The sequence below is a fragment of the Phaseolus vulgaris genome, chromosome 8 (genome assembly GCF_051622355.1).
Source record: "Phaseolus vulgaris cultivar YP4 chromosome 8, ASM5162235v1, whole genome shotgun sequence".
Taxonomy (NCBI): domain Eukaryota; kingdom Viridiplantae; phylum Streptophyta; class Magnoliopsida; order Fabales; family Fabaceae; genus Phaseolus; species Phaseolus vulgaris.
The window spans coordinates 4,799,242-4,821,561 of NC_143505.1; positions in this window are offsets into that span (position 1 = coordinate 4,799,242).

Below are 22,320 nucleotides of genomic sequence, written 5' to 3' on the forward strand. Positions count from 1 at the left end.
AAAAATTGAAAAATTTAAGATTAAAAACTCTGACAATTTAAAAATATGAAAATTTAAATTTTAAAAATTTAGAAATTTAAATTTTTTGAAGTGTTTCGAAAAGGCTTCAAGATTTAAAATTTTGAAAAATAATTTAAATTTAAAAAATTAAAAAATTTGAGAAAATAGAAAATGACACCGTACATAATAATGAAATAAAATCAAGTATTGATATAAGAATAAAATAAAATAAAAAATTAAGAAAAGTTAAAAAGAGATTACTATAAATCGATAATAATATTTTAAAAACGTATCCATTAAAATAACTAAATAACTGTATTTTTAAATTATAAAGATAAATAGATAATTATTTTATCAAAAATGTATTTTTAAAAATAACTAATATTTTTTAAATTATAGTGCGGTTAAGTTGTAAAGGTATGGGAAGATAAATAAGTAATTATCTTTTTTAAAAATTACATCTATTAAAAATAATTAAATAACTGTATTTTTTGAAAGTTAAGGGGTAAATAGCAAGAAAAATAAACGATTATCTTTTAAAAATAACGGAAAAACTGTATTTTAAAAATTGTAATATTGTTAAGCTGTAAAATTATATAAAGATAACTTTTCAAATTACAATATTGTTAAGCTGTATTTTTTAAATTCAAACTTTTCAAAATAACTATACTTTGAATTATAAATATTGTGACCCTAAGACACATATTAGAATGTTGAGAGTCAAATTGTTGAGGCATAAGATTAGTTTTCTGGGAAATGGTTGATTGAAGTAATAAGGTATGTAATTAATTTTCTATGGCGTTTTAGATAATGCATGACAATCACTTTTATTATCACACGATATTATTTTTTAGATATGTTTTAAAGTCTAAACCTTTAGCGTTCATGCACATCTCAAGAATTTATTAATAATTTTGAATCTTGGATTTTAAATATTTTGTACGATATACTTTGATTGGAGAAAAGATTGGAAAACTCTTTGATTTTGTGTTTCAATTCTATGGTATTTTAGTGTTATGCACCACAATCACTTGAATATATGTTAACTCTTTCATGGAATAAGGTATATACATCTCAAGAATTCATTAATAATTTTTAATCTTGGATTTTAAATATTTTTGCATTCAAGAATTCTTTACATAAGGTCTCATTTATGAATGGACAAGAATAAGTAGAAGAAATCATTTTTCTTCTGGAAAAATAGTTGATTGAAGTAACAAGATACGTACTTAATTTTTTATGGTTTTTTAATTGTTATTATCGTGGGTATACATGAACATAGATAGAAGAGTCCAAGTCATTGTTTTGTGCTTTTGATTCTCATAATTTTTTCATAAATATGAGATTGATCATTGTTATTTGAATACAAACATCCTCCATCTCTTTCCTTCCCTTGAATATGGCGTGAAAATGTTAGAATCTGGCGTGAAAATGTTAGAATCGTAGATTTTGACTTGAAAATGTTAGAAAAGTCTTGACAAGTCCAAATTCACAATTCTAACATTTTCGCACCATATTAAGGGGAAGGAATGAGAAGGAGCATGTTTGAATTCAGAAAACAATTATCAACTTCATATTTATGAACAAGAAAATGTTTTGATAATCAAAAGTTTAAACAATGTCTTGACTCTTTTATAATAGTTTTCTTCTAATCAAGTTTACAATAAAAGTTAAAAACTTCATGAGAATATGACACACGTGATAATCCTCCTCCATGCACATTAGCCTCTAAATATAGTGAGCAATCACTATATATTTTTTTAATTATAATCACTATCAAGCTTAAAAAATACATGAACATAGATAGGTAATTATTTTTTTAAAAGTATATTTTGAAAAATAAATAATATTTTAAATTATAATGTAGGTTATTTCATTATTATTTTTTGTGTTAGGTAGGACAATCATGTGCAATTATCATAAAGATATAATTTTTTAAGTATGTTTTAAACATTAAACACCAAAGTTCATAGTTTTATTGTAAAGTTATTTAGAAGAAAATCATTATAGAAGAGTCAAATCATTGTTTTGTGCTTTTGATTCTCATAATTTTTTCATAAATATGAGATTGATCATTTTTATTTGAATACAAACATCCTCCATCTCTTTCCTTCCCTTGAATATGGCGTGAAAATGTTAGAATCGTAGATTTGGACTTGAAAATGTTAGAAAAGTCTTGACAAATCCAAATCCAAATTTACGATTCTAACATTTTGACACCATATTAAGGGGAAGGAATGAGAAGGAGCATGTTTGAATTCAGAAAACAATGATCAACTTCATATTTATGAACAAGAAAATGTTTTGAGAATCAAAAGTGCAAACAATATCTTGACTCTTTTATAATAGTTTTCTTCTAATCAAGTTTACAATAAAAGTTAAAAACTTCATGAGAATATGACACCGGTGATAATCCTCCTCCATGCTCATTAGACTCCAAATATAGAGACCAATCATTGTATTTTTTTTTAACTATAATCACTATCAAGCTCGAAAGAAAATACATGAACATAAATAGATAATTATTTTTTTAAAAATGTATTTTGAAAAATAAATAATTATTTTTTAAATTGTAATGTAGGTTATTTCATTTTTTTTTATGTTAGGTAGGACAATCATGTGCAATTATCATAGAGATATCATTTTTGAAGTATGTTTTAAACATTAAACATTAAACATCGAAGTTCATAGTTTTATAATAAACTTATTTAGAAGAAAACCATTATAGAAGAGACAAGTTATTGTTTTGTGCTTTTGATTCTCATAACACCTTTTTGTTCATAAATATGAGATTCATCATTAGAACAGAATAAATGACTGAGACAAAACTCCAAACACCTGGTGAGTTACAAAATCGCTTACAAGAGACTAAGCGTGCGCGATAAAAGACCCTCAAGAAAACTAGCAAGAAAAAGACTCGCGCAAAGAACACCTCCAAAAGAATCACAAACGCATAAGAACTGTTCACCAATTGCAATCAGAAACGATCAAACCACAAAACAGCCCAACAACTAAAAAAAACCAATCAGTTGGCATGCAAACGAAACCCAACTCAGAAGGAGATCAGGAAAACCAAAAAACCTGCACAACATAGTGGAGTAGCAAAAAATTTATTATGAAATTTGAAGTGTTAATTAAAAGAGTTTTAATTTGATTCAAAACCAATTGTATTTTTAAAAACTTGTAAAACAAACTTTATTCAAATTCACACAAAAAAATGGTTATTTTAAAAGAATATCAACTTTTAACTTTAACATTATTTTTATTATGATTGATTTTAAATAGTATTTAAAAAAGTAGTCCACTTTTAGATTTTAAACTTTTTCTTTATTTAGTAGCGGAACAGACGGGCACTGTGTATCCCAAATTTTATTTTTGTTTTTAATATATATTTGTATTTTATTATTATTATTATGTATTCAGTATTTTATTGTTATTATGTATCTAATATTTTAAAATATATAATTTTTGTCTTCTATTATGTATCTAATATTATAGTCATATTTAAGTTTTTTTTAAAGTTATTTAAGATAAAATTGTAATTAATTTATAATGTAAAAATTATAATATACATAAATATTAACATCATATTTTAAAATATATATAACTTTTGTCCTCTATTTTGTTGAATCTATAATTTTGGTATATTCATTTTAAAATAAACACATTTGGTGTTTATGTTCTGCTATGAAAAATCAAAATGTAGTTAAATTTTTTGTGAGAAAACTAAAAAGACATAGATTGGTTTGAGTGTGTGTTTCTAGTTACAGCTCAATTCAATGTTCAATGATTCTTCACACCTGATTTTTCAAGTCCAATGCTATCATCCTCACCAATTATTATTCCATTCCAACTTCATATATATGATGGTTTAGGGAGGAATCAAGATTTATAAAATATTTTTTTTCAAACTTTTATAATAGTGAGAATAAAAAAAGTAGTTGCTAGAGTGATAAGTGCCTGATTTAAGTAATGTTTTATATTAAAATATAGGCACTTATGAGGATTTATTGTTAATTTACATATAAAATAATCTTTAATTTATGAATTTATACCTTTTTACATTTTTATGAGCTTTATTTGAATAAGAGCATTTTATTTCCAAATTTGGTGTTAATTGCAGATTTATAGAGAAGATTGAAGATTTGAAATAAAGGAGAATAATTTGAGCTAAAAAGATAAAGCCGGAAGGTTGTAGACCGGAAAAAGATGCAAAGACAGATTGGGCTTTTTTTTATGTTTTATCATTTAGCTCATTAGGACGACATAGGAAACAACATAAGCCTAGAAAACTAGTATAAATAGAGGGCTAAAGGCTCAACCCTAGTGTGGTGTGCCAGATTGCAATAATACTTAACATATCATATTTGAGTGCTAGGAAGAGACTTGAAATGTTAATTGCTATTAACGTCTGAGCTTCGTTCTAAGTTGTTCTTATAATTATGCGAGGAATCGATAGTTAGGGAACATTCTTAAGGATTTTATATGCGAGGAATCAATATAAATGATTTTTATACAGGCATCAATTTCAATCAAATAACTTGACATGCTAATCAAAATACATGAGAGCGAGAGAGATGAAACTTAATCCCTATTTTTCCAACTTGAAGCAACCAACTCTTTGTCTATTTTCTTATTGATCATCGCCAACACAACCACTTTCAATACACTTTTAATTGTTTTGTTTTATATTTAGCGATTATTGTACTTAATAATTCATTGTTCCTTGTGGGATTGATATCCGTCCTTAGGGACAATTATTACTTCTGACAAACGCGGTGCACTTGCCGTAAAAAGTCATCATGTTTCTAATAGTGAGAATAAAAAAAGTAGTTGCTAAAGAAACAATCTTCAAGTAATATCTAGAACACAACATGACCATTGACTCTAGTTTATGGTATATATATTGTATACAAATATTTTAATTTGTAAATAACTCAAATATGTATACTCAAGGTAACGACACAAATCAACACTTGACGACGTGGAGATACCACTAGAATTAGCCTGGATAACTCCTCATATAAAAACATATGCAATACCAAAACTTATTATTAGTTGTAAAAATGCATGAGCTTCCAAGGAATTCCCATTGCTAGCATCCATGTCAAGAGCAGATTACATTGGCATATTGCATACTCTGAAACAAAACTGAAACAAAACCAAAGCCAATAAATTGTCAACTTCTTTTGTTCCTTGAAAAAAAAGGCAACCTTGGAGAGATGTTCCCACAACATACCGCAAACACCAAAGCTTCTAGAGATTTTCCCAATAGCGATCCAAAGCCACCGCAGAAAACACTGAACATCCTCAACCAACCAACAACAAAAAGTACAACACTAATTTTCACTCAACAAAAGATAAAAATCAAAAGAGGGAGAAAAGGATCATGTATCAATACGAAGTTCTTTGATTGAACTAACTAAAATGGTAAGAAATGACAAAATCAAATGGAAAACTGATAAGTAAATCAAATAGAAAAAATTTCATTATATCAAATGGAAAACTAATCCATAAATCAAATAAAAATTTGCTTCTTATATCGAATGAAAAACTACTCCCTCGCTTATTCAAATTGCGGAAAATTGTTGTATATCAAATGGAAATATGAAAATAGAAAATGAAAAAAAGGTTTGATGGGTTTTATAAAGCCTTTAGTTTAGTTTTAAATTTAAAATTTTGAAAATTTAAAAAATTTTGAAAATTTAAAAAATTTCAAAATTTCAAACTCTAAAGCCTTTTCGAAAAACTTCAACTTTAAAAATTTATTTTCAAATTTAAAATTTTTGAAAACTTAAAATTTCAAAATTTGAAATGTTTCGAAAAGACTTTAGAGTTTGAATATTAAAAATGTAAACAATTTTGAAAATTTATAATTTAAAAATTTAAAATTTAAATTTTTTTAATATTTTAAAAAATAGGAAATGACGCAATGTCCATAATAATAAAATAAAATTAAATATTGATATAAGTATAAAATAAGAAAAATATTTGAAAGAAGTTAAAGAGTAAAATATTTTGAAAATTTAAGAAGTTGAAAATTTAAAAATTTGAAATTTAAAGTGTTTCTAGGGTTTGAAAATTTGTAAAATTCAAGATTAAATTTTTTTAAAATTTTAAATTTTGAAAATATGAAAATTTAAAATTTTGAAATTTGGAAATTTAAAATTTTTGAATTCGAAAAGGCTTTAGGGTTTGAAATTTTAAAAAATTTAAAATTATAATTTTTTAAAATTTTAAAAAATTTAAAATTATAATTTTTTAAAATTTTAAAAAATTTAAAATTTAAAAGATTTAAAAAAATATGAAATGACGCAATACACATAATAATAAAATAAAATCAAATATTGTCATAAGGATAAAATAGAAAAAAAAAATTAAAAAAAAAGTTAAAGAGGAGAATTCCCTGAATCTATACCTATATATAATGGGGATTCCCTCATAATTGTTTTTTTACATAGATAACTGTTTTTTATCTATACCTATATATCTATACCTATATATAAAGGGGATTCCCCTTCTAACTGCCATATAATATTATTTCAATTTTATTCTTAGATTTATATTTTAAAAATTTAAAAATATATTATTTCATTTTTTTAACAGTTTTAAATGTATAACAGAAATATATAACAGAAGAGATAACATTATTTTTAAAAATCAAAACTAAACATATCTTTTTCTCCCATTATTTTCTCTCATCAAACGATCTTTTCGTCTTCATATTCAAATTCATATTCAAAATATGAGAAGTTTTTCTTACGTTCCACGACCACGAACCCAGGAACCCAACCAATAATCTTTCAATTATAAAATAGAAGATGAAATTGCATTGTATGAATTTACTTTTATTTTTTATTTTTTATGTTTTATTTATTGATAATAATATTATTCTTATTGTGCTAATACATAAAACATTGAAAGGGAAAGAACGCTGCAATTGTCAGGTTCAGTGCCATGGCAGTAATGGATTCCGACTCAACATCGAGTGTGGAACGGATGACGGTAGTAACGAAGTCGGCGATTTTGATTGACTCACCGCAGACATAGACAAGGAGAGAGTGTGGAACGGATGACTCATAATGATAGTTAGTTTTCAATTACAAGGATTCCATTTAGAAACTGCTGCCACTGTGTAAAATCCTTCAGGTTTCAAATTTTTTCAAACTTTTTAAATTTTTTAAACCCAAAAACATTCCATTAACAAGATTCTCCATTTTTTGTTTCGTGAACATTTATAACTCTCTCAAATTAATCTTTTGGTCTCATTACCTTTTCTCTCTCTTATTTTCTCTCTATTCTTTGTATCTCTTTTCTTCCTTAATCTCTTTTAATTTTATTATATGCGATTTGCAGTTTGAAGAACTTTCACGCGTTATGGCCTGGGATTTGCAAGCTATTGTGGGATGCACCATTGCCCTAGCCACCACTATGGACAACCCGAATCTCATTCTTTCTCAAGGTTTTTGTGCTGAACAAGATGACCTACTTTGTGATTTTCATAAATTCTCATAAACCAAAACGATGAATTTTAAATTTGCGAAATTTTTAAATTTCAAAAAATTTCAATTTTTCAAAATTTCAAACCCTAAAGTAAAACACTTCAAAAAAATTAAAATTTTAAATTTTAAAAATTCTTAAATTTTCAAAAATTTTAAATTTTTTAAACCCAAAAAATCTTTAAATTTTTTAAACCCAAAAAATCTTTAAATTTAAAAATTTAAAAATTTTCATATTTCAGAATTTTCAAATTTTTAAATTTTTTAAATTTTCAAAATTTTAAATTTAAATCTAAACTGAAGACTTTATAAACCCATCAAATATCTTTTTCGTTTTTTATTTTCTTATTCAAAATATTAGTCGTAATTTTGTTTCAAGAACCACGAAATCAAATCAACCAGTAAGTAGTGTTTTTCAATGGCTTCTACACAGTTGACTCTTGCAAATTCGTAAGTATGTATATAATTATTGTTTTGTGTTTCTTATAATAATTACCAAAACCATTCCATTAACAAGATTCTCCATTTTTTGTTTCGTGAGCATTTATAACTCTCTCAAATTAATCTTTTGGTCTCATTACCTTTTCTCTCTCTTATTTTCTCTCTATTCTTTGTATCTCTTTTCTTCCTTAATCTCTTTTAATTTTATTATATGCGATTTGCAGTTTGAAGAACTTTCACACGTTATGGCCTGGGATTTGCAAGCTATTGTGGGATGCACCATTGCCCTAGCCACCACTATGGACAACCCAAATCCCATTCTTTCTCAAGGTTTTTATGCTGAACAAGATGACCTACTTTGTGATTTTCATAAATTCTCATAAACCAAAACGGTGCTTAATGAATTGGAAGAGATTTACAAACCTTTCTACCCTCATGTTCATAACAACCCTCATCCCATCATTTCATGTTTCCAACCTATCCCTCATAAAAATGTCAAAGAACTCAAACTATCAAACAAAGTAGATGAATAAGCACAAGATTTGCACGACACGGAAGCATCTAAATGCAGAAGAAGGTAAGTCATTCATCCAACTGAAATTGAAAATTGATGGTACATGTATAATTTTGTTTTGTTACATTAAAAGTCAACATGTTATGTAATATCATCAAGAATTTTAAACATTCTCTTTATTTATAAAGAAAATATTACACATTATGTAAACATGTATGCCTTTAAAAATAAATAAATAACTGTATTTTTTTAATTATAATTACTATCAAGATGAAAAAAATACATGAAGATGGATAGATAATTATTATTTTTAAATATATTTTGAAAATAAATAATATTTTAAAATTATATTGTATGTTATTTCATTATTATTTTTATGTTAGGTCGAACAATCATGTGCAATTATCGTAGAAATATCAAAACATTATAGAAGAGTCAAGTCATTGTTTTGTGTTTTTGATTCTCATAACACTTTTGTGTTCATAAACATGAGATTGATCATTGTTATTTGAATACAAACATCCTCCATCTCTTTCCTTCCCTTGAATATGGCGTGAAAATGTTAGAATCATAGATTTGGACTTGAAAATGTTAGAAAAGTCTTGGAAAGTCCAAATCTACGATTCTAACATTTTCACACCATATTAAGGGGAAGGAATGAGAAGGAGCATGTTTAAATTCAGAAAACAATGATCAACTTCATATTTATGAACAAGAAAATGTTTTGAGAATCAAAAGTACAAACAATGACTTGATTCTTTTATAATAGTTTTCTTCTAATCAAGTTCACAATAAAAGTTAAAACTTCATGAGAATATGACACACGTGATAATCCTCCTCCTCCATGCTCATCAGACTCCAAATGTAGTGAGCAATCACTGTATTTTTTTTAATTATAATCACAATCAAGCTGACAAAAATACATGAACATAGATAGATAATTATTATTTAAAAAATGCATTTTGAAAAATAAATAATATTTTTTAAATTATAATGTATGTTAGTTCATTATTTTTTTTGTGTTAGGTAGGACAATCATGTGCAATTATCATAGAGATGTCATTTTTGAAGTATGTTTTAAACATTAAACACTGAGGTTCATGTGCAACTCTCATATGTGTTCTTTAAGTCTAAACAATTTTTTGAAGGTATTTGGAGTCTAATGAGAAAGAGGATGATTATTATGTGTCATATTCTCATGAAGTTCATTTATTGTAAACCTATTTAGAAGAAAACCATTATAGAAGAGTCAAGTCATTGTTTTGTGTTTTTGATTCTCATAACACTTTTGTGTTCATAAACATGAGATTGATCATTGTTATTTGAATACAAACATCCTCCATCTCTTTCCTTCCCTTGAATATGGCGTGAAAATGTTAGAATCATAGATTTGGACTTGAAAATGTTAGAAAAGTCTTGAAAAGTCCAAATCTACGATTCTAACATTTTCACACCATATTAAGGGGAAGGAATGAGAAGGAGCATGTTTGAATTCAGAAAACAATGATCAACTTCATATTTATGAACAAGAAAATGTTTTGAGAATCAAAAGTGCAAACAATGACTTGATTCTTTTATAATAGTTTTCTTCTAATCAAGTTCACAATAAAAGTTAAAACTTCATGAGAATATGACACACGTGATAATCCTCCTCCTCCATGCTCATCAGACTCCAAATGTAGTGAGCAATCACTGTATTTTTTTTAATTATAATCACAATCAAGCTGACAAAAATACATGAACATAGATAGATAATTATTATTTAAAAAATGCATTTTGAAAAATAAATAATATTTTTTAAATTATAATGTATGTTAGTTCATTATTTTTTTTGTGTTAGGTAGGACAATCATGTGCAATTATCATAGAGATGTCATTTTTGAAGTATGTTTTAAACATTAAACACTGAGGTTCATGTGCAACTCTCATATGTGTTCTTTAAGTCTAAACAATTTTTTGAAGGTATTTGGAGTCTAATGAGAAAGAGGATGATTATTATGAGTCATATTCTCATGAAGTTCATTTATTGTAAACCTATTTAGAAGAAAACCATTATAGAAGAGTCAAGTCATTGTTTTGTGTTTTTGATTCTCATAACACTTTTGTGTTCATAAACATGAGATTGATCATTGTTATTTGAATACAAACATCCTCCATCTCTTTCCTTCCCTTGAATATGGCGTGAAAATGTTAGAATCATAGATTTGGACTTGAAAATGTTAGAAAAGTCTTGAAAAGTCCAAATCTACGATTCTAACATTTTCACACCATATTAAGGGGAAGGAATGAGAAGGAGCATGTTTGAATTCAGAAAACAATGATCAACTTCATATTTATGAACAAGAAAATGTTTTGAGAATCAAAAGTGCAAACAATGACTTGATTCTTTTATAATAGTTTTCTTCTAATCAAGTTCACAATAAAAGTTAAAACTTCATGAGAATATGACACACGTGATAATCCTCCTCCTCCATGCTCATCAGACTCCAAATGTAGTGAGCAATCACTGTATTTTTTTTAATTATAATCACAATCAAGCTGACAAAAATACATGAACATAGATAGATAATTATTATTTAAAAAATGCATTTTGAAAAATAAATAATATTTTTTAAATTATAATGTATGTTAGTTCATTATTTTTTTTGTGTTAGGTAGGACAATCATGTGCAATTATCATAGAGATGTCATTTTTGAAGTATGTTTTAAACATTAAACACTGAGGTTCATGTGCAACTCTCATATGTGTTCTTTAAGTCTAAACAATTTTTTGAAGGTATTTGGAGTCTAATGAGAAAGAGGATGATTATTATGAGTCATATTCTCATGAAGTTCATTTATTGTAAACCTATTTAGAAGAAAACCATTATAGAAGAGTCAAGTCATTGTTTTGTGTTTTTGATTCTCATAACACTTTTGTGTTCATAAACATGAGATTGATCATTGTTATTTGAATACAAACATCCTCCATCTCTTTCCTTCCCTTGAATATGGCGTGAAAATGTTAGAATCATAGATTTGGACTTGAAAATGTTAGAAAAGTCTTGAAAAGTCCAAATCTACGATTCTAACATTTTCACACCATATTAAGGGGAAGGAATGAGAAGGAGCATGTTTGAATTCAGAAAACAATGATCAACTTCATATTTATGAACAAGAAAATGTTTTGAGAATCAAAAGTGCAAACAATGACTTGATTCTTTTATAATAGTTTTCTTCTAATCAAGTTCACAATAAAAGTTAAAACTTCATGAGAATATGACACACGTGATAATCCTCCTCCTCCATGCTCATCAGACTCCAAATGTAGTGAGCAATCACTGTATTTTTTTTAATTATAATCACAATCAAGCTGACAAAAATACATGAACATAGATAGATAATTATTATTTAAAAAATGCATTTTGAAAAATAAATAATATTTTTTAAATTATAATGTATGTTAGTTCATTATTTTTTTTGTGTTAGGTAGGACAATCATGTGCAATTATCATAGAGATGTCATTTTTGAAGTATGTTTTAAACATTAAACACTGAGGTTCATGTGCAACTCTCATATGTGTTCTTTAAGTCTAAACAATTTTTTGAAGGTATTTGGAGTCTAATGAGAAAGAGGATGATTATTATGAGTCATATTCTCATGAAGTTCATTTATTGTAAACCTATTTAGAAGAAAACCATTATAGAAGAGTCAAGTCATTGTTTTGTGTTTTTGATTCTCATAACACTTTTGTGTTCATAAACATGAGATTGATCATTGTTATTTGAATACAAACATCCTCCATCTCTTTCCTTCCCTTGAATATGGCGTGAAAATGTTAGAATCATAGATTTGGACTTGAAAATGTTAGAAAAGTCTTGAAAAGTCCAAATCTACGATTCTAACATTTTCACACCATATTAAGGGGAAGGAATGAGAAGGAGCATGTTTGAATTCAGAAAACAATGATCAACTTCATATTTATGAACAAGAAAATGTTTTGAGAATCAAAAGTGCAAACAATGACTTGATTCTTTTATAATAGTTTTCTTCTAATCAAGTTCACAATAAAAGTTAAAACTTCATGAGAATATGACACACGTGATAATCCTCCTCCTCCATGCTCATCAGACTCCAAATGTAGTGAGCAATCACTGTATTTTTTTTAATTATAATCACAATCAAGCTGACAAAAATACATGAACATAGATAGATAATTATTATTTAAAAAATGCATTTTGAAAAATAAATAATATTTTTTAAATTATAATGTATGTTAGTTCATTATTTTTTTGTGTTAGGTAGGACAATCATGTGCAATTATCATAGAGATGTCATTTTTGAAGTATGTTTTAAACATTAAACACTGAGGTTCATGTGCAACTCTCATATGTGTTCTTTAAGTCTAAACAATTTTTTGAAGGTATTTGGAGTCTAATGAGAAAGAGGATGATTATTATGAGTCATATTCTCATGAAGTTCATTTATTGTAAACCTATTTAGAAGAAAACCATTATAGAAGAGTCAAGTCATTGTTTTGTGTTTTTGATTCTCATAACACTTTTGTGTTCATAAACATGAGATTGATCATTGTTATTTGAATACAAACATCCTCCATCTCTTTCCTTCCCTTGAATATGGCGTGAAAATGTTAGAATCATAGATTTGGACTTGAAAATGTTAGAAAAGTCTTGAAAAGTCCAAATCTACGATTCTAACATTTTCACACCATATTAAGGGGAAGGAATGAGAAGGAGCATGTTTGAATTCAGAAAACAATGATCAACTTCATATTTATGAACAAGAAAATGTTTTGAGAATCAAAAGTGCAAACAATGACTTGATTCTTTTATAATAGTTTTCTTCTAATCAAGTTCACAATAAAAGTTAAAACTTCATGAGAATATGACACACGTGATAATCCTCCTCCTCCATGCTCATCAGACTCCAAATGTAGTGAGCAATCACTGTATTTTTTTTAATTATAATCACAATCAAGCTGACAAAAATACATGAACATAGATAGATAATTATTATTTAAAAAATGCATTTTGAAAAATAAATAATATTTTTTAAATTATAATGTATGTTAGTTCATTATTTTTTTTGTGTTAGGTAGGACAATCATGTGCAATTATCATAGAGATGTCATTTTTGAAGTATGTTTTAAACATTAAACACTGAGGTTCATGTGCAACTCTCATATGTGTTCTTTAAGTCTAAACAATTTTTTGAAGGTATTTGGAGTCTAATGAGAAAGAGGATGATTATTATGAGTCATATTCTCATGAAGTTCATTTATTGTAAACCTATTTAGAAGAAAACCATTATAGAAGAGTCAAGTCATTGTTTTGTGTTTTTGATTCTCATAACACTTTTGTGTTCATAAACATGAGATTGATCATTGTTATTTGAATACAAACATCCTCCATCTCTTTCCTTCCTTTGAATATGGCGTGAAAATGTTAGAATCATAGATTTGGACTTGAAAATGTTAGAAAAGTCTTGAAAAGTCCAAATCTACGATTCTAACATTTTCACACCATATTAAGGGGAAGGAATGAGAAGGAGCATGTTTGAATTCAGAAAACAATGATCAACTTCATATTTATGAACAAGAAAATGTTTTGAGAATCAAAAGTGCAAACAATGACTTGATTCTTTTATAATAGTTTTCTTCTAATCAAGTTCACAATAAAAGTTAAAACTTCATGAGAATATGACACACGTGATAATCCTCCTCCTCCATGCTCATCAGACTCCAAATGTAGTGAGCAATCACTGTATTTTTTTTAATTATAATCACAATCAAGCTGACAAAAATACATGAACATAGATAGATAATTATTATTTAAAAAATGCATTTTGAAAAATAAATAATATTTTTTAAATTATAATGTATGTTAGTTCATTATTTTTTTTGTGTTAGGTAGGACAATCATGTGCAATTATCATAAAGATGTCATTTTTGAAGTATGTTTTAAACATTAAACACTGAGGTTCATGTGCAACTCTCATATGTGTTCTTTAAGTCTAAACAATTTTTTGAAGGTATTTGGAGTCTAATGAGAAAGAGGATTATTATTATGTGTCATATTCTCATGAGGTTCATTTATTGTAAACTTATTTAGAAGAAAACCATTATAGAAGAGTCAAGTCATTGTTTTGTGCTTTTGATTCTCAAAACACTTTTTTTTTTCATAAACATGAGATTGATCATTGTTATTTGAATACAAACTATTACAGTAAATGAAGATAATGAATATTCCTTGCTTGATGTGATGTTTTAATGTAGTGTACGTAATTGTACGTAATCGTAATGAAAAAAAGGTTTTGATAAACCCTACTTGTAGAGAAAACTAAATATAAAATAAACTTTTATTCACTGGTATATTAAAGAGTAAAATACATGGTGTATATATAAGAGAAAGATTAAGACCTAACTAAAATAGAAAAGGAAAGTTGGGCCAAAGAAACAAACCCCAATAATTTACAATAGAAAATTAAATATTGTAACACCCCCCCTCAAGCTGGGGAGTAGACATTTGTCAGACCCGGCTTGGATTTGAGAGTAGAGAACTGTGCGAAAGCAAGGGGTTTGGTGAATATGTTAGCAACTTGCATTGCAGAGGTAATGGGCAGCAGTTTGAGGAGACCAGAGTTAAGTTTTTCACGAACTAGGTGACAATCAATTTCGATGTGCTTGGTTCGTTCATGAAAAACTTGATTGGAAGCTATTTGAAGGGCAGATTTGTTGTCACAATACAGGGTTGCAGGCTGGGAGAGAGGAAGATGTAAATCCTGAAGGAGGTAAGACAACCATTGTAGCTCACATGTGGTGGTGGCAAGTGCTCTATACTCGGCTTCAGAGGAGCTGCGAGAGATAGTTGGCTGCTTTTTTGATTTCCATGATATTAGGGAGTCTCCTAAGTAGATGGAATATCCAGTGACAGATTTGCGTGTGGTAGGACATGTTGCCCAGTCAGAGTCACTAAAACCACAAAGGTGAAGTGAACTAGTGTGAGAAAAATATAATCCTTCACCAGGGGTGCCTTTGAGGTAACGCAAAAGACGGGAGACAACTTGTTGATGATGAGTTGTGGGTGCAGATATGAATTGGCTTAAATTGTGGACAACGAAGGCGATGTCTGGTCGCGTGTTGGTTAAGTAAATTAGATGTCCAATGAGTCTTCTGTACTGGGAAGTGGCATCAGCATCGAGAGGTGAGCCTTGGTCGGGAGAGAGACGGGAGGTGTGAGTCATAGGAGTGGCCACAGGTGTAGAGTCAAGCATGCTAGTTTCTTGAAGGAGATCAAGAGTATACTTGCGTTGACTTAAATGAAGACCAGTAATGTTGCGAGCAATTTCCAGTCCCAAAAAGTAAGTGAGATTACCTAAATTTTTTATCTTGAAGTGATGGTGAAGGGATGCAGTAATTGTATTGATTTCCTCCGTGTCATCACCAGTTAAGACCAAGTCATCAACATAAACAAGAATAACAGTGAGTTTATCATTATTATATTTAAGAAAAAGAGAGTCGTCAGCAACAGAGATAGAGTACTTATTTGATAAAAGAAAAGTAGAAAGTTTTGCGTACCATTGACGACCAGCTTGACGAAGACCATACAAAGACCGTTGAAGCTTGCAGACATGCTGGGGAGAAGGAAGAGAGAGGCCAGGTGGGGGGGGGGGGGTCATGTATACCTCTTCATGGAGATCACCGTGAAGAAAGACATTATTGACATCAAGTTGTTTTAAAACCCAATTTTTGGTAGTGGCAACAGCAAGGAGAAGGCGAACGGTAGTGAGTTTAGCAACAGGTGCAAAAGTGTCTAAGAAATCAAGTCCTTCAACTTGGGTGAACCCTTTGGCAACAACTCTAGCTTTGTGGCGCTCAACAGTGCCATCAGAATGATATTTGATTTTATATACCCATTTACAACCAATAGTTTTCTTTCCTGGAGGGAGAGGGGTAAGTTGCCAAGTATTGTTAGCAGCAAGAGCTTGAAGCTCAACTTGCATGGCAGATTGCCAAGAAGCATGTTTGGAGGCTTCGGTATAGGTGCGAGGTTCAGGATGAGAATTGATAGAGGAAATAATATTTCTAAAATTAGAAGATAAGGAATTGTAAGACAAGTAATTATGAATAGGATATTTACTACTTACAGTGTTGGTTGCTGTGTGGAAATCAGCAAGATAGGCAGGTTGTCGGTGAGGACGAGTTGATCTTCTTGGAAATTGGGGTGAGGTGCTTCCTAGAGGTGCAGGAGGTGATGATGCTGGTGGAGGTGCAGTGTTGGATGCAGGAGCAAAGACATTATTTGCTGGAAGATCAAAGGATAATAAGGCTGGTGGAGGGGCAGTATTGGGTGCAGGACTAGAGGCACACGGCTCGGCAAGAGATGCAGGAGTAGAGGCACACGGCTCGGCAGGAGGTGCAGTATCAGAAAAAAAAATCAAGAGCAGAATTATATTCGTTAGAAATAGGGAGAGATAAAGTGTTGGGGTCCCTAGGCAAGCCACCATCCAATTTATATGGAAAATGGGTTTCATGAAAGATTACATGTCTTGATATCTCTATGCGATGAAACTTTAAATTTAAGACAATATAACCTTTTGTATTTTGCGGGAAACCAAGAAAAATACCTTTGATAGATCTATCATCTAATTTCTTCCTATGTGCAGTAATGGTACTAGCATAACATAGGCAACCAAACACTTTTAAAAAAGAAATGTCATACGGTTTTCCAAACAATTGTTCATGAGGAGTGATGTTATTAAGTAATGGAGTAGGAATAGAATTTATTAAGAAAACAGCATGATTTATAGCAAATTCCCAAAAAATAGGAGGAAGATTTGCTTGAAAAAGTAAGGCCATGGTTACATTTAGTATGTGTTGATGTTTACGTTCCACAATGCCATTTTGTTGTGGTGTTTCTACACAAGATGTTTGATGTATAATTCCCTTTGAAGCATAAAAACTGGACATAGCAAACTCAACACCATTGTCAGTACGAATTGTTCTGATATTAGTTTGGAAATGATTTTGAACAAAAATAGTAAAGTTAATGATGTGCGAACGCACTTCAGATTTATTATGCAACAAAATAACCCAAGTATAACGCGAGTAATCATCAACAATAGTTAAGAAATAACGAAAACCTTGCATAGAAGTTATGGAACAGGGTCCCCAAATATCAAAGTGTACAAGATTAAAAATAGCAGAGGTAGCAGTAGTACTTAAAGTGAAAGGAAGTTTTCTCTGTTTTGCACGACTACAAGTGTCACATACATGATGAGTATCAATAGTAATAAAAGGGTATTATTTACGTAAGACATGTAATCTTTCATGTGAAGGGTGCCCCAGTCTATAGTGCCACAGTGTTTTGTCCGTGATATTATAATTAATAAGAGGAGCAAAGTTATGTGGTTTAGAGCGACTAGAAGCAGGCAAGGTAGTGACAGGGTACAAGCCACCAGTGGCTTCAACTGTACCAATCCTCTCTTGGGTGAGATTGTCCTGTATAATGCAGTGAGTTAAAGTGAAAGTTAAAGTGCATTTAAGTTGGTGTGTGAGTTTAGAAACAGATATTAAGTTTAATTGAAAATGAGGCACATATAACACATCAAAGAAATAAAACTTGGCCGAAAAGTGTACTAAACCAGAATATGTGGCATAAACAGTTTGACCATTTGGGAGACTAATTAAGACAGGTTTGATTTTAGTCCAAGTAGTAAAAGCGCTCAAATTGTGGCAAACATGATCAGTGGCACCAGAATCAACAAGCCAAGATTCTTTTATAGCAGATAGTGAAGAGAAAAACTTACCCGTTGAAGATTGCTCGGTATTGGTGATTTTGCCCGTCGAGAAGGTTTCGACTTGATTAATTTGAGCGTGAGGGACAGGATCCTCAAGGTTTTGCTGACGCAAAATGTTGGTCAGGAATTGACACTGTTGTGATGTAAGTTGAATCCCCTTTACATCCTGTTCTTTAGAAAAAGACTCAGAAGAAGAGTTAGTAGTAAACATATTGTTGGCTTGGGATGTCCTATTGATGGATTTGTAGCCAGGAGGAAACTCATGCTTTTTATAACAGGTGTCGACAGTGTGGCCAAGACGATTACAAAAGGTGCAATTTTTTCTAGTAGAAGAAAACTTTGAGGTTTTAACATCACTAGAAGGAAAACCCACTTTTCGAAAACAAACAGCTTCAGTATGACCGTATTTACCACAAAAATTGCATGTAGTAGTGCGACTACTGTTAAGACTATGAAGACTAGGGGCAGGAACAACAGTGGATAATTGTCTCTCTTGTTGAACAACCAAGGAAATTTTTTTGGATATGGCAGGAATGGGATCCATGAGCAAAACATTAGAACAGATATTTTTATACTGATCATTTAATCCTCTTAAAAATTGCATAGCACGATCCTCACATTTTCTTTGATTTATAATAGAAATGACAGAACAAGAACATTTTACTGGGCATGTGCACGTAGGATTAGGTCTAAAATTCTCTAATTCGTCCCAAATAATACGCAATTTTGTAAAATACTCTGTGACAGACATATCCCCTGGTTTAAAGAAATAGCTTCAAATTGCAAATCAGAAATGCGAGATAAATCCCCTTGTGAATATCTAACTTTTAAATCATTCCAGATGTCAAAGGCTATGTCCATCCAAACAATGCTTTGCCAAATAGGGATTGAAACAGAGTGTACTAACCAAGAGACAACCATGTTGTTACAGCGTGTCCAAGACGAGAAAGTGGGATCATCCCTTTGTGGGCACGGGTGTGAGCCAAGTATGAACTCCACTTTGTTCTTGGCACTAAGAGCAGTGATGAAGGACCGACTCCACGAATGGTAGTTTGTTGAATCAAGAACAGGCGACACCAACGAAGCTGCGGGATTCTCGCTTGGGTGTAAGTATAGGAAATTGTTCATCGGCTGTTCCAAAAGGGGCATCAGTGTAGGGTTTCCATTTGAAGAGGAAGCCGGTGTGGGATTTGCATTAGCCATCGCCTACAAGGATTTAAAGAAACAAAAAAAAAACAAAAAAAAATAACCAAGAACAGCAAAGAGGGAAATAAATATCAGAGAGAAGCGCAGCAGAGCTCTTCATTCGAAGAGCTCTGATACCATATTACAGTAAAGTAAATGAAGATGATGAATATTTCTTGCCTGATGTGATGTTTTAATGTAGTGTACGTAATCGTAATGAAAAAAAGGTTTTGATAAACCCTACTTGTAGAGAAAACTAAATATAAAATAAACTTTTATTCACTTGTATATTAAAGAGTAAAATACATGGTGTATATATAAGAGAAAGATTAAGACCTAACTAAAATAGAAAAGGAAAGTTGGGCCAAAGAAACAAAGCCCAATAATTTACAATAGAAAATTAAATATTGTAACACAAACATCCTCCATCTCTTTCCTTCCCCTTGAATATGGTGTGAAAAGTTGACAAGTCCAAATCTACAATTCTAACATTTTCACACCATATTAAGGGGAAAGAATGAGAAGGAGGATGTGTTAATTCAAATAACAGTGGTCAACCTCATATTTATGAACAAGAAAGTGTTTTGAGAATCTAAAGTGCAAACAATGACTTGAATCTTCTATAATAGTTTTCTTCTAATCAAGTTTTACAATAAAAGTAAAAAACTTCATGAGTATATGACACACGTGATAATCCTCCTCCATGCTCATTAGACTCGAAATACATTAAAAAATTGTTTAGATTTAAAGAACACATCTAATATGGAGAGTCGAGTTATAGTCTCCAAACGCATGATTCTAAGAAGACTTTGTGATGCAAAACTAGCTTGTTTTGTCTTCTTCTTTGTTGTAGTTTTGTACGTTGCAGAAGAATGGACTTGAAAGTGACATCAATGGCTGAATTGAAGTGTGGAGAAGATGAAATGAAGATGAGAAGTAGAAGCTTAGAAGAGGTTTGGCCAACTTCTAAGAAGATTCAGGCAAAACACTAATAGAAGTGCAAACTTGAGAGTGAGAATTTGAAGACCAATGAGCTAGCAATTTGGGCAGCATTTTATTATCAATTCAAATTTGAAAAATACATGTCTAAGAACTTCTATTTATAGCCTAATATAGTGCCACTTAAATCTTGACAAATACCACTATAATTGGAGCAAATCTTTTCCATTCATAGTGAGACAAGTGGCGATTTGTAAGTGGAGAAGAATCCTCTCAATTGAGGTGCAGCCATGTGTCACTCATGCTTTCCATGTGCTGGTTCAGCTGGTCATTCACACTTCCCTTGCCATGTAAGTGTTATTCATGCCTCCTTAGAATGTTTTCCAAAATCCTAAAAATGTCTAGGTTTTGTTTTAGGCCAAAAGAAGCCCAAATGTGGCTCTATCTAGATTTTTCTATCCTATTTACATCCTATTCTACTAGGTCCAATACATGGCCCAAAAAAATAGGCCTAATACATGTCCCAAGTACAAACCCAAATAAGTCCCAAATAAATATTTGGAGAAAACAATTATATAAGAGTCAAGTCATTTTCTTAATATCATTATTATGATGATTTGGTTGTTGACTCACTTTAGTTTACTTATGTTAAGATGTGATTGGGGTTTGAGATAGAAATTTTAATTTTAGATGAGTTTATAAATAGGTTGTAATGAAAAATAATTTATTTTGGGTATTATAATATGGTTAAAAGCAAGTGAGGTATTTTGTGCACATTTGCTTCTTGTTTCCATTGAATCATAATTTTCTTTTTCTCAGTATTTTCGTTCAAATGAAAATGAGAAGGGGGAATGTCTCCCTCTATTAGATGAATTTTTCTAAAATGATAATTTAGTTGTTTGAACATAAGTTATTAAGAAATGAACTCTAACTCTAGGATGTGGTGTGCATGTATTAATTTAGGGACTCCTGAGGAGACATAGATTCTAATACTTGTGAATATGTAATGGAGGTTTCATACACTAAAGTGATATATACTAAGTAAAAGTGTAGAAATCACTTTGTCATGGAAGGTTGGTTGATGACATTTAGACTTGGATAATTAAATTGTTATAGATAGTTAGTTGGTGACAAGTGTTAGCCTTTGAGCATGAACTTAACCCTAGTATTTAATGTATGTGATGTTGATGTTGAGTTTATGTGATGCGGCCTTTAATACACACGAGATGGATTTTTTTTTCTAAATTGTATCGTAAATATAATTTAAATATTAGGTCATTATTTATTTTATATTGATATTTGTGATCCTACTATGTATAGTTTTTTGACATGAAAGTAAATAATTTTACAAGTAACGAAGTCATAATAGGTTAATATTTACATCGTACCTATGTATCATACCTATGTTTACCCTCTTGGGATTCATTCTTGGCTACAAAGAAATTTTTCAATGCATTTGGAGTCTACTCATTGTGGAAAATGGTTATTTTCTCTACTATCTACTCATGGATTTTCTTCTTTTAATTTCTCTTTATCACCGATTTGAAGCTATTTATTGTTGCATAAAATCAAACATTATCTTTTTTTTCCCCACTTTTTAAGGATGATATAAAAGTATTGCATGTTTTGGATTATTCAAGATCAAGAAAAATGAGTTTTATATTGACTTTTGGAAAGATCAAGCTTATAGGTTCACCATTTTTATGCCACTAATCCTGGTCAAATTAAACACCATTAGATTAATAGTTTTTTATGCTTAAAACTAGTAAAGTGAGTTTGTTCCACTTATACATAGTAAATTAGTCTTATCTCTAGTTGATATGAGATATCTAATAGTATTAAAGTAGAGTAATTTAGGTATAATTCAACCATGAGGTTTATCCTTACCTAAATTGTATACTGTAAATTGGTTTTATCGCTACTTGATAGTTAAATCTGCAACA